Here is a 12981-nt window from a genome sequence, read left to right as displayed (position 1 = left end):
CCTTTATTCAAGGCGGAGCTCTTGGCGCCCGCCGCAGGAAGCGCCCTTGCTGTTGAGGTAGAGTGGGGGAGGAGGAGGGTGCACTTATAGTTGCTGCCACTACTGCCTCTTCCGCTCTGTTTCTCCTTTTGGCCTCGGCCTTGTGTTCCCACGAGTAGCAGGGAAAGAGTTGGTCACCTCTGACAGAGCCCCGCATTACCATAGGTATGATTACAATGAGGTTTCGCCCAGTTCCCCAAGGGGATCATTCGTAACCGCATATCACTCTGCGGCAATTCAGCTGTCGGCACGATTGTTTACACCTTAGTTTGGGTAGGCTGGTCCACGGTGGTACGTTTTGTAAAGGCTTTTGGGAGTTTCAGTTCCCCTCACCCTACTTATTTCTGCCAATGACCAGGAGTCCGGCGACCCCGTCCGTAAGGCCGCATTGGCTTCCCGGACAGGGCCTTCAGTCCCCTGGCCGCCACCTATCCGCCACAACTGCTCCGTTGCTTATCTCATTGGATAGGCTATCGGATCGCTACAGTGAAAGATTGCTCATGTTGCATCGCTTATCGTATCACTCCAGTGGGAACGACACCTAATGAAAGCAACTTCGCCTTGTAGTTCAGTTCATATCAGATTTATAACCAATATAAAACAATATTGAAATTTTCTCTGCTTTTTTTTATATCATTCGAAATGGAGGTAGCGTCAAAAAACGAATTTCGACATCTAGTTTTTGACAAATATTTCAAAAACAACCACTGATATTCTCGATCTGGAAAGATATTATTCTAGTCTTCCAACATAGGACACTTTTGTCCAATTCAAACAACTTTGTAGGTCTTATCGTTTCCGAGATAGCAATAGTGAGATTAGCTAAAAAAACGACCTGTATGGACTAGTGGTCACTCCGATCTCATAAGCCGGTTTACCTGTTTTTACTAGAACTCAAACGCAATAGATAAAACTGACCCTGTTGTAAGAAATAGTTGAAGGGTACTAATAACAAAAACCTATTGCCGCATTTTTTTCCATGAACACATAAATACAGTGCCGGACCGGTCTGACATACCGTGGGCTAATACTGGAAGGTTAAATACCCAGGAATGTTTCTTTTCTGAAGGAAATTAATAAAACTATTTATAGTTTCGTATAAAAAGCTAACTCTATCTGCAGTACTATTAGTTTGACATTGGTTTTTTGCCAGTAGGTAAATACATTAAACTGATATCAAAATATATCATGATTAGAAGACACTGATTGAAGGTTATTTTTGGATCAAATATAATTTTTTTTCTGTTTGGCATTTTATCTCTGATGACAGGTAACAAAATGTCACTTTTTATGAAATTACTTTTTTCCCCGGGAAAAAAGTGAGTACTTTTTTCACAGGGAATATTTCACAATATACATAAGTAAAGGTAGAAATTCAACTTTTCAATATAAAATCGCCGTTTTTCTCGTCACAGAAAAAACTTGTGTATTATACACATAGCTCTCGGTTTTTTGACAACACAACTTCGACCTAAAATCTAATACTGTTTTCCCTTGTATAATAAATAACTATTAAAAAGACAAAAAAAACGCTTTTATAGCATATGAAACTAAAAAATGAAAAATAAATATAGTTTAAAAAACACGCTTTTAAAGAAGATCGAACTAAAAAATTAAAAATTTTTTTTTTTAATAAGCCTAAAACAATAAATATTACTGGAGTTTTTTTCCCAACACCAAATCGTTATTTTTAACACCTCGACACGTGTTTCGATCACCAAGTGATCATCTTCAAAGAGGAAGATTAAAACTAGAAACTAATGCGAGCTAACCTATTTATGCTAATAGGTATTCCATACAGGTAAAACATTCAGGCGTACCACCCATACAGGTATAACAACCTAAATTAATTTTACAATTTTGCCTTTTCTATTATTTTACAATATATGTTTATATACAATTTTCCGCTATATAAAAATTAATTTCACAATATTGCCTATCCAAATTTATTTTTGCAATGTGTCCTTATGTAGTAATCAGTAAACTCAACATTATTTTATTTTAACAAGCTATATAGTGTGTATGCTCTTTGATATAGGTCCGTCATCGTTATTCATAATATTATTGTGTTAACTTATTTCTACAGTCTCATAGGCATCTAGTTTCCTGTTGTTGTTAACTTGTCTAAATAATCTTAATGAACTGAAGTCTATGGAATGGTTTTGTTGCAAAATATGATGGGCGACTGCTGATTTTTCAGGTCTTCCATATTTTAAGTGTGCTATGTGTTCCTTATATCTTACTTTAATCTGTCCATAATATTTTGCAACGCTGTCCTTACATTCAATTTCATAAATTCCAGACTATTCCGAATTCTCGACGATATAGGAAATAGCAGCCACTAACGGTTTCTCGAGGGGTATTGTAGATGACATAATAAGGAAGAAGAAGTTTAGGTTAAGAATGAACGAAATATCGACTTTCAAAAAGGACAAAAACCAAGATAAAAACATCTCAGTTCCATACCACCAAAATACGAGGAACTTTGGAAAGATTTCCAAGGAACTAGGTATGAAGGTGGTTTTTAAAACAAGTCATACACTACAGAGCCTTTTGGGAAGTCCAAAAGACAAAGTCGAGAATTCGGAAAAGTCTAGAATTTACGAAATTGAATGTAAGGACTATGATGCAAAATATCATGGACAGACAAACATATCTATTAAAGTAAGATATAAGGAACACATAGAACACTCAAAATATGGAAGACCTGAAAAATCAGCAGTCGCCCATCATATTTTGCAACAAAACCATTCCATAGACTTCAGTTCATTAAGATTAGTTAGACAAGTTAACAACAACAGGAAACTAGATGCCTATGAGAGTGTAGAAATAAGTAAACACAATAATATTATGAATAACGATGACGAACCTATACCAAAGAGCATACTATATAGCTTGTTAAAATAAAATAATGTTGTTGGGTTTACTGATTACTGCATAAGGACACATTGCAAAAATAAATTTGCAATATTGTGAAAGCTGAAAATTGTATACAAACATATATTGTGAAATAATAGATAAGGCAAAATTGTAAAATTAATTTAGGTTGGTATACCTGTATGGGTGGTACGCCTGGATGGTTTAACTGTATGGAATACCTATATAGCATAAATCGGTTAGCTCGCATTAGTTTCTAGTTTTAATCTTCCTCTTTGAAGATGATTACTTGGTGATCGAAACACGTATCGAGGTGTTAAAAATAACGATTTGGTGTTGGGAAAAAACTCCAGTAATATTCATTACTACACCAAAGGTTCCAAACAGTGCATCATAACTAAAACAATAACGAACGAAAAATACTAGTATTATTGTGAAAAAAACGTGAGCGCTTTGTGCCATATTTCTTGTATATCAAGCGCCCGTCGCTTTTTTCACTAGCGTACTAGTATTTTTACTGGTATTTTTCGTTCGTTGTTTTAAGCTTTTTTAAAAAAAATAATTTTGACTTTTTAGTTCGATGTTCTTTAAAAGGGTGTTTTTCAGTTTTTTAAAATTATATTTGATTTTTCTTGTTTTTTTCTGTAAGTACATATTTTACAATTTGAAAAAAGACATAAACATTGTAACTTAATACATATTTAAAAAATATAATGAAACTGGGCGATACTTGATGAAAATCCATTTCAAAAATAAATATTAGGTGGCGTTCACAATGAGGCGATATAGGATGGGGAATATACAGGGTGTTCCAAATCAAGTCGACACCATTGCCAATGGTGATGCTACGAATTCGGTTGAATAAGCAAACTAGTAACATTTTCAATGGCCTTATCGATGTCGAAAACAAAAAAAATCGACAGTCGTGATTTCAAAATATTTCATAAAATGGTATTTTTTTTAAGGAACATCCTATATTTTATCATACATATCCATTCATAAGTGCATTCTCAACAACAAAGCTCATATCACCTTTTTTCCTAAAGTTGAAAATGAGCGACTTATGTGGAAATAGTCATTTATTTCACTAGTACGAAGAATTTCTTTGTTTTGGCAAATAAAACCTCATGATTGTTCTTATGCGAATGACAATATTTTGCTACTAATAGCAAAAAGAAAAAATGCACTGGGATTTGAACCCGTGAAACCCGTGAACACCATGTCGTACCACTCACTTGACACCACTGAGCTATTTGGTATTACTCAACAAAACGATAATGTTCATCTTAAAGCCATTCCACTAGCCGTATTAATTTTTTGAATCAAAATATGTCTGCTATAATGATAACAATGAAGCCGTTTTTGTACAGAACAGAAAATACTGGAGCGTCATATTGATGCGGTTCTGCGGTTGGAAAAAAATGTCTTTGTCTCGATAAAACAGAATTATTATGGGTAATCAGCACAAGATGCGATGATCCACTTAACAAAAGCTATCTATGAAGCGATGAACAAAGGAAAAACCTCACTATGTGTCTTTGTTGATTTGGCGAAGGCCTTCGACACGGTGTGTCACCATAAATTAATGAGAGTGTTGGAAAATATAGGTTTCAGAGGTGGACCAGTGAAACTGCTCACAAGTTATCTATCTAATAGGAAACAAAGGGTGAGAATCAATAACTCATATAGCTCAGACCATATTATTGAATATGAAGTACCCCAAGGAACGGTCCTAGGACCGATCCTATTTAATATCTATATAAATGATCTCTTCAATATTGGTGTGGAAGCGAATATTATCAGCTTTGCAGACGACACAGCACTTTTATATCGAGGCAGTGACTGGAACAACCTGAAAACTAGCGTTGAAAGAGATTTGGTAACCTTATTACATTGGTTTAACAGTAAATTGCTGACGATTAATTTTTCCAAAACTCACTTCATTCCATTTGCTGTATATAATAATAACTCACCTCATATAATAAAATTAGGATTAACACCAATGAAAACATCATTGAAATTGGAAGGAAAGAGAATATAAAATATTTAGGTCTCGTCATAGATCCAAATCTCGGATGGCATAAACACGCTGAATATGTTAACAAAAAAATAAGATCATTGATAACCAAATTTAAATTATATAAAACATTGTTCAACATACCACAAATGAAAATACTATACAACAGTCTAGCCCAAACACATATTAACTATGGAGTTGTTTGGGGAGGAATAACAAACAATTACATTAAAACCCTAGAAGTTACCCAAAAATGGCTGATATTTGGAAAAGATTACAGGTTCCCAACAGAATAACTTCTCAAAGGATCGAAACTGCTTACAATCCAATTATTATACTTTTTGAACCTTGCATGTTACCATAATAAACACAAATATGAGCTTCCCCAAATTGACCATCCATACAACACTAGACAAAAAAAGCAAACTACAAAAGTACCAAGGAAGGTTGGAACGACAAAAAACCAAAGATTTCTCTTTTACATGAGCCCGAAAATTCACAGTAAAATCCCAAATGAAATAAAAAACATCAATAGTTCTTGCATTTTCAAAAAAAAAATTAAAATATGGCTCTTGAATTCATCTGTAACTGCACTTTGTATTCACAAATAAATGTCTTTACATATAATATAACATAAATCTTACATAACTAATTCATTAAAATATTAAAAACAACAGTACAAAAATAACATTTCAAAACGCTTAAAGGTGCGAACTTGTTTCCTCCTTTTCATAAAAGAAGATGTATACATCTCCACTCACAAGCGATTTTGGTGAAATTGATGACACGTGTGAATCATTGTATTCGTGCCACGTGTCAGTAAAAGGATGTCTGCAAAATGCTGTATTATGTCCGCTGTAGGTAGATCCACTGTGATTCGAAAGTGTATATAGATTATAACGACAAGGAGTCACATTTTCTGATGCATAATTGTTCATGTCTAATCCATCTAGAGAAAATTCGATGGCAACATTTAACTTGCCTCTAAATCTTTCTATTTGAGAAAATCTTTTAAAATGAATGACTAAAATACGGGGAAACTTATGGATCGATAGAGACTTTGTGCATTTTCTTCTTTCCTTACAACTTGAACATGTCGATTTTTCATGTCCATCCAAAGTTTTCTCTCTTGTGAAGAAATCCAAGCACTGTGATAAATTCAATTGGCCGGTTCTTTGTGGTATGGGGAGTGACAAATCCCAGAAAGGATCGAAGGTTATAGATAAGTCTCCACAATGTGTGCACTTCATCGTGGATTTTAATTGACCAACGAAATTATCTACAATCTTAGAGTTATATGTACTCAAATGAATCAGCCATGACTTTGGCGCTTTTTCGCTGTCGCTCAATTTTTCGTTAATCTCCGTTAAGATCGGTTTAGGTTTCTCAATAATTCTCTTAACGTCATCATGTAAATTTTCTAAAAGATAACGAAGGAACTCATGGGCGTTTTGATGCGCATGACCCATGAATCGAGGGGCAAAACTCTGAATCTGACTTTTTAAGGAGACTGCTCTATCAGATGAATCTTCTGACCACAATTCCTTGATAACTACTGCGAAAGTTTTGATTAAAGCACCCTCCGTATTAGAAATATTAGTATTGATATCTTTCATGTACTCATCCTCTTCCAAATATTCCAGTAACCATCTCGTATTTGATAAACATTGGATTGCACTGTTCATAAAACAGGTGTTGCCAATATTTTTCAACCCATTAAGCCCAAGGGTTTTGACTGAGGAATGTCTCACTGATTCAATTGTGTTGTAGGTGTTCGCCACCGCTGTTTTCATTCCAGTAATCACAGATGTAATGATTCTTCTCATTATTGGACCAACAGAATGGGGATTTGAAGTCAAATTTCTTGAAATTGAATCAGAAATGCTCATGGTGGTTTTTTCGAATTTGTGAAAGAAAGATAATTCCAGAACTTGTTTATTTTCCTCTGCATCTTCTGCATTTTTAATCTGCTGACTCCATTTTGCGTTGTTCATAGGAAATTTTGATTTGATTTGAGGGTTCAGGAATATTTCATCTAATTTTTGAGAAGAGTACCCAATATTGATGTGGCATTACCCCTTTGAATGGCGATACTGATTCTTTGAATCAAAAATGAATAGGCTCGGTTGTCATTGGTAGAATTCATCATTCTTTTACCAATTTCTTTCAACAATTTATGAGCATGAGATCCAAAAACACCAAAGGTTCCAATAGCAACAGGAAAAAAACAGTAAGAATCTGGCAAAGTGGAGTATTTCCGAAATTTTGATTTTTCTGCAGTCATAGCAGCTGCACCAGTGGAATTAGACGTAGCGGCAAAGTGTGAAGCTGCAACTGTATCCACGCAGGTGAAATCCCAAACCAATCAAATTCTTCAAATGTTTCAGAGATAATTATAAATCGACCCTTACACAACACAAAAAATAATATGTACTCCACTAATCGAGTTATGTATTCTATATGAGGCATAAAATTGCGATATGATTTTACTTTAAAACAGTTCTGTACCAAAATAGTTTTTTATACAAATGATGAAATCCAAAACAATTAATGTCTGAAATATTTTTATATCCTTGTTTTTATCCATTTATTCATTTTATTATATTGTATTTTATTTTATTTTTGTTGTAAGAAAAATATTGGACGTATTTTGTCAATGAATTTAAAACTACCTACTGTTTTATAATTGAACATTTATATATTTTATATAGATAGGCTTAAATGTCATAAATAGTATACCCATGCACAAGGTCTCACCTTTTATGGGTTTTCTATTTTATTTGCTATAATTTGAATGTATTTATTATTCATTGTTTCATTGTATTTTTGAGCAAATAAATTATTATTATTATTAATCAAGTTGCCTTGGAACTTTGTTGGAATACTATTTGTCAAATATTCTCAAGTATATCATGACAAGGTCTTAAATTATTGTAACTGTCAATTCGAATGTTCGAATATTTTTCGAAATGCCGTTTTCCCCATCAAGAAAAATGTGATATGTTAGAATCCTATTTGGTTCGCCATAAAAATAGCGTAAGAGCACACCAACACTACATCAATTCGTTTCCCGATCGTGAATTACCTAATCGGCATTTTTTCGCGGTGCTTCATCGTCGATTAAGGAACAATGAAAAAGTTTTTGAGACGAGGAGAACTGAAAAACGTTTTGTAATATCTGAAGATACAGGAATTGACGTTTTAGCCTACTTTGAGGAGTATCCAAATAATTCCACCAGAGATGTATCTAGTAAAATAGCTGTTCCACCGTCTGTTATTCAACTAATTCTGAAGAAACATAAGATTTCTCCTTACAAGTTAAGACCAGTGCGAACACAAGAACCTGGTGATCCTGAGAACCGTTTGGGGTTTTGTTGGTCGTTTATCCAAACTTCTATAGAAATATTATATGGAGTGATGGTGATAATTTTTCAAATTGTGAGATGTATAATATAAAGAATTTTCATTATTGGAGTAGACCTAATCCAATCCATTTCTAGTCCATTCCCACAATCCGCAAATGCGATTTAGTATGAATGTTTGGTGTGACAGAAATATCGGTCCATTTTTCTACCATGGTTCTTTGAACCGATCCAAGAGTGTTGGAAAAGTTTTTCGATGATCTTAATCTGGAGGATTGCTACAAATGTTGCTGTTAAGTGACCTCCTCAATCACCAGACATGACACCTCTAGATTTTAATTTTTGGGGACTTCTGAAAAATGAGGTGTACAAAATAAACCATAATAATGTAAACAAACTGAAAAATTATATTGAAACTATAATTAATAGAACTAATGGTCGAATTGTGTTGAAATCAACACGTAGTGTCAAGAAAAGGCCCAAATCTGTGTTCAACAAAAAGGTAAATATTTCATAGCTCGTTATTCGCCAAAACAAAGAAATTTTTTGTACTAGTGAAAAAATAAATCATTTCACATAAGTCGCTCATTTTCAACTTTAGGAAAAAAGGTGAAATGAGTTTTGTTGTTGAAAATGTTACGAATTACGAAGCGAAATGCATGATAAAATATAAGGTGTTTCATTTGAAAAAATATCATTTTATGAAATATTTTGAAAACGAGACTGTTGATTTTTTTTTGTTTTCGGCATCGAGAAGGCCAATAAAAATGCTATTAGTTTGCCCATTCAACCGAATTCATAGCATCAATAATAACGGAGATGGCAATGATGCCGACTTAATTTGGAACACCCTGTATATTGTTAGCGCTACATCGCAACGATATATCGCCAAGAAGATTCATGTTTTGTCAGTGGAAGATGAATTGACGACGAGTCACAAAATGTAGTGAAAACAGTTACTTCTGTACGAAAATATCGTAAGAAAGTAAGAAAGTGGAGCGACCAGCAAGTAGGTACTTCGAAGATATGTCATTAGGACACATTGTGTAATCACGCAACTGGGAACGTTTTTATCACTTTCCTTTAAATTACCAAAACCTACTGTGTAGCTTAGCAGCGGAATTACAGATATAATTCAATATCCAGCGTGGTGTTAGCCGGGAATGTAGTTGTTTTCCGGCACGCATCTACCAGAGCCTACTTTTCAGGTAGCTGAAAGAGATGAATGTTTCGAAATTTCATTTCGAAATATTTAAATTTTTATATGGTTGGAGGGATTTTTCAAAGGCAATTTAGCCGTAGTTTTCAGAAAATCATAAGAATTTCCCAAGCCAGATGAAAAAGATTCACACAAGAAAATGCTACCGAATTTCTCAATATTTCGGAAACTTCAATGAAGAAAATCCACTTCATTCCGACAAGACTGTAGTTATATCGTGTAAGAAGTCTAGTGTTATCACCTCAAAAGACAAAAGGCAGATAGAATAAATTACTGCTTTTGAAAGAGTAGCCTTGGTTATCATAGTTTCCAATAGTAATGCAGCTGGTAGATTCGTACCATTATTGTTAAGTTTTGTTGGAAGAACACGAAAGCATAATTCAGATAGGGTTCGATTGTAGCGTGTCATCCTTTTGTCTAGATGATGGATGGAAGTGATGATATGGACCGTATATTCTGTGGTGTTATACAGGGTGTAACTAAATAAGTGTAAAACATTTAAGGAGGTGATTCTTCATCGAGAAAAAGATGGATCTTTCACATAAAGAAATTTCATTGGAGCCCTTGTTAAGATACAGCCCCTTAAAGGGGTACATAAAATTTGTGTAACAATTTTTTTCACAAGCACTAAAAAAGTTACAATATTGAAATTAACCTGACGTTTTGTACTACTAAAAAGACACTTAGCCAGAAATTTATTTGGTTTACCCCATGGTTGTAAGGGGTGGAAAACGCAACCCCTAAAATTTATTTCCAATGTAACTTTTTGTCTTATTATTTGTTTACGATTTAAACATTTATTTCCAATAGCCTATTTCATTTTGAACAGAAAATGTCTCTTGGATGTCGCAGCAAAAAATTATTTTAGGAACAACAACAGAGATACATCGTCATAAATTCGAAAATACGAAACTATCGCTATTAGCGATAGTGACAATTAGATTGGTATGACGCTGTCGGTTGGTGGATTTGCGAAATTGAATTAATACTAATTGTGTGTTGTTGTTCTGTTCTTAATTTGTTACTTCAATAATTCACTTGTTATTAAAATGGCATACACAAATGAGAAAATGGCTGATATGCATTACGTTTACGGTCTGTCACAGGGAATGGGTTAGAAGCTTCTAGAAGATTTGCTTAAATATATCCTGAACGGCAGCATCCTTCACATAGAATATTTGCTCGACTTCATCAACGATTACGAGAATATGGTTCATTCGACAAAAAAACGCAAGATTGTGGTTGCCATCGAGAAGTACGAACACCACAGCTTGAGGAAGCAGTACTTAGTTTGATTGAAGAATAACCTACTACCAGTACTAGAAAGATTGCTTTCCAGCTAAATGTTGATCATATGACGGTATTTCGAATTTTAAAGGAACAACTCTTATACCCTTACCATCTGCAACGAGTACAGGCACTGTTACCGCGAGACTTTCCGAACCGTCTTGAATTTTGCAATTGGATGCTGGAAATGATTAGAAGAAATTGTGACTATCTGAAGACTACAGAATTCACAGACAAATGTAATTTTTCTCAGGACAAGATTATTGATTTTCATGATTACCACATATGGGCTGATGAAAACCCTCACGCTATTGTCGAAACTAACCATCAAGAACAGTTTTCTCTTAACGTGTGGCTCTGAGTTATTGGGGATGATTTAATTGGGCCTCATTTTCTACATCCTCGATTAAATGGTGAGGCATACGTTCAATTTTTAAGAGAAGTGCATTCAGTACTGCTGCAGGAAGTTCCTTTGGGCGTCAGAAGGGATATGTTTCTTATGCTTGATGAGGCTCCCGCCCATTTTAGTCAAATAGCACGTCAGCATTTAATTGAAACATATGCAAATCAGTGGATAGGTCAAGGCGGACCACAGAACTGGCTCGATCCCCGGATCTCAATCTTCTTGATTTCTCTATTTGGGGCCATTTACAGCATTTGGTTTATCGTACTCCTGTTCACGATGTAGAGAACTTAAGAAACCGCATCAGCGATGCGTGCAGGGTAATCAAAGAGACTCCAGGAATATTTGAGCGAATGCGTGGCTCAATGCGCCGACGTCTAGACGGATGCGTAATGTCTGAAGGTGAACATTTACTATATTTCTACATGTTGTGTGTTTTGTAATTGATAAATTAGTTTTGTTTATTACCCTTTAATCGTTTAATGCAGGTACCTACTAACTACAAAATAACAATAAATCCAGCATTTATGACGATGTATCTCTGTAGTTGTTCGTAAAATAATTTTTTTGCTGCGAACGTGTTTAAGTGATTGTTGAGTTCTTCTTTGCAATTATGCCTAGCGAAAGAATTTCAGTATTCCGTAGAGCATGAATGGTGGCTTTGCATGATGAGGGTCTGCCGAATCATCAAATCGCGGACAGACTAAGGATTACCCGCGCTTCAGTTGTCTGAATAGTGCATTCGTATCAGGGTAACAGGGTAACTAATACAAGAGAAGATCGGCATCTAGCAGATATGTACGTCGGAATCGGACCATAACAGTATCAGTAGTCCGAACTCATTTAAGAAGAAAGTTTGGTCGATTAATTTCCAGTACCACAATACGACGGAGACTTGCTAGAGCCAATTTGCAAGAGGTCATTAAGACTACCCAGGCTACTTCCCAGACACATATCCCCTCGTCTACAGAGGGCACAGGAACACAGAGACTAGCTTTTAGTTCAGTGGCGAAATGTCCTTTTTTCGGATGAAACAAGGTTTGATTTAGTTAGTGGTAGTCGGCGACACAGAGTTTGGAGAAGGCCAGGGCAACAAGAAAGGCTATCTTTTGCTAGAGAAGTCGTCCCGTACCAAGGATGATCAGTAATGTTTTGGTGAGGCATAATGCATGGTCATCATACGCAACTTATTCCCATTCCATATACTATGACAGGGGATAGAAACATTATTGAACCCATTATTTATCCTCTCCGAAATAAAATTGGAGCCAATTTCATTTTCATGAATGACAATGCTAGGCCCCACTGCACGAGAAGAGTACAAAATGCACTAGAGATTGAGAAGATTCCCAGACATGAATCCCATTGAGCATATGTAGGATTTCGTTAAACGAGCAATCTCAAACAGAATTTATCCTACTAGCACCCTCCTCGAACTCACACTCGCGGCTCAAGGAGAATGGAACAACGTCACAATGGATACCATTAACGCTCTTATTGTTTCCATGCAGAGGCGAGTTAACACCTTACTTCAATTAGGGGAGGCTACACCGAATATTAATGAGAGAAGTCGTTCCGTACCAAGGATGATCAGTAATGTTTTGGTGAGGCATAATGCATGGTCGTCATACGCAATTTATTCCCATTCCATATATTATGACAGGGCATAGAAACAGTGTTGAACCCATTATTTATCCTCTCCGAAATGAAATTGGAGCCAATTTCATTTTCATGAATGACAATGCTAGGCCCCACTGCACGAGAAGAGTACAAAATG

The 12981-nt window shown here is 35.3% G+C and overlaps 1 protein-coding gene across 1 annotated transcript in view; it reads right to left on the bottom strand.

Annotated features, from left to right (window-relative positions):
- Positions 1–12981, bottom strand: part of LOC111511489 (juvenile hormone esterase) — a 55302-nt gene that overhangs the window by 41499 nt on the left and 822 nt on the right. The window lies entirely within an intron of this gene.

This window comes from Leptinotarsa decemlineata, unplaced genomic scaffold (assembly GCF_025532065.1).
Source record: "Leptinotarsa decemlineata unplaced genomic scaffold, Ldec_3_MD MMD2_P_RNA_scaffold_2, whole genome shotgun sequence".
Classification (NCBI taxonomy): domain Eukaryota; kingdom Metazoa; phylum Arthropoda; class Insecta; order Coleoptera; family Chrysomelidae; genus Leptinotarsa; species Leptinotarsa decemlineata.
The sequence above is the reverse complement of the archived record's forward strand: the minus strand, read 5'-3'. Positions and strand labels throughout refer to the sequence as shown.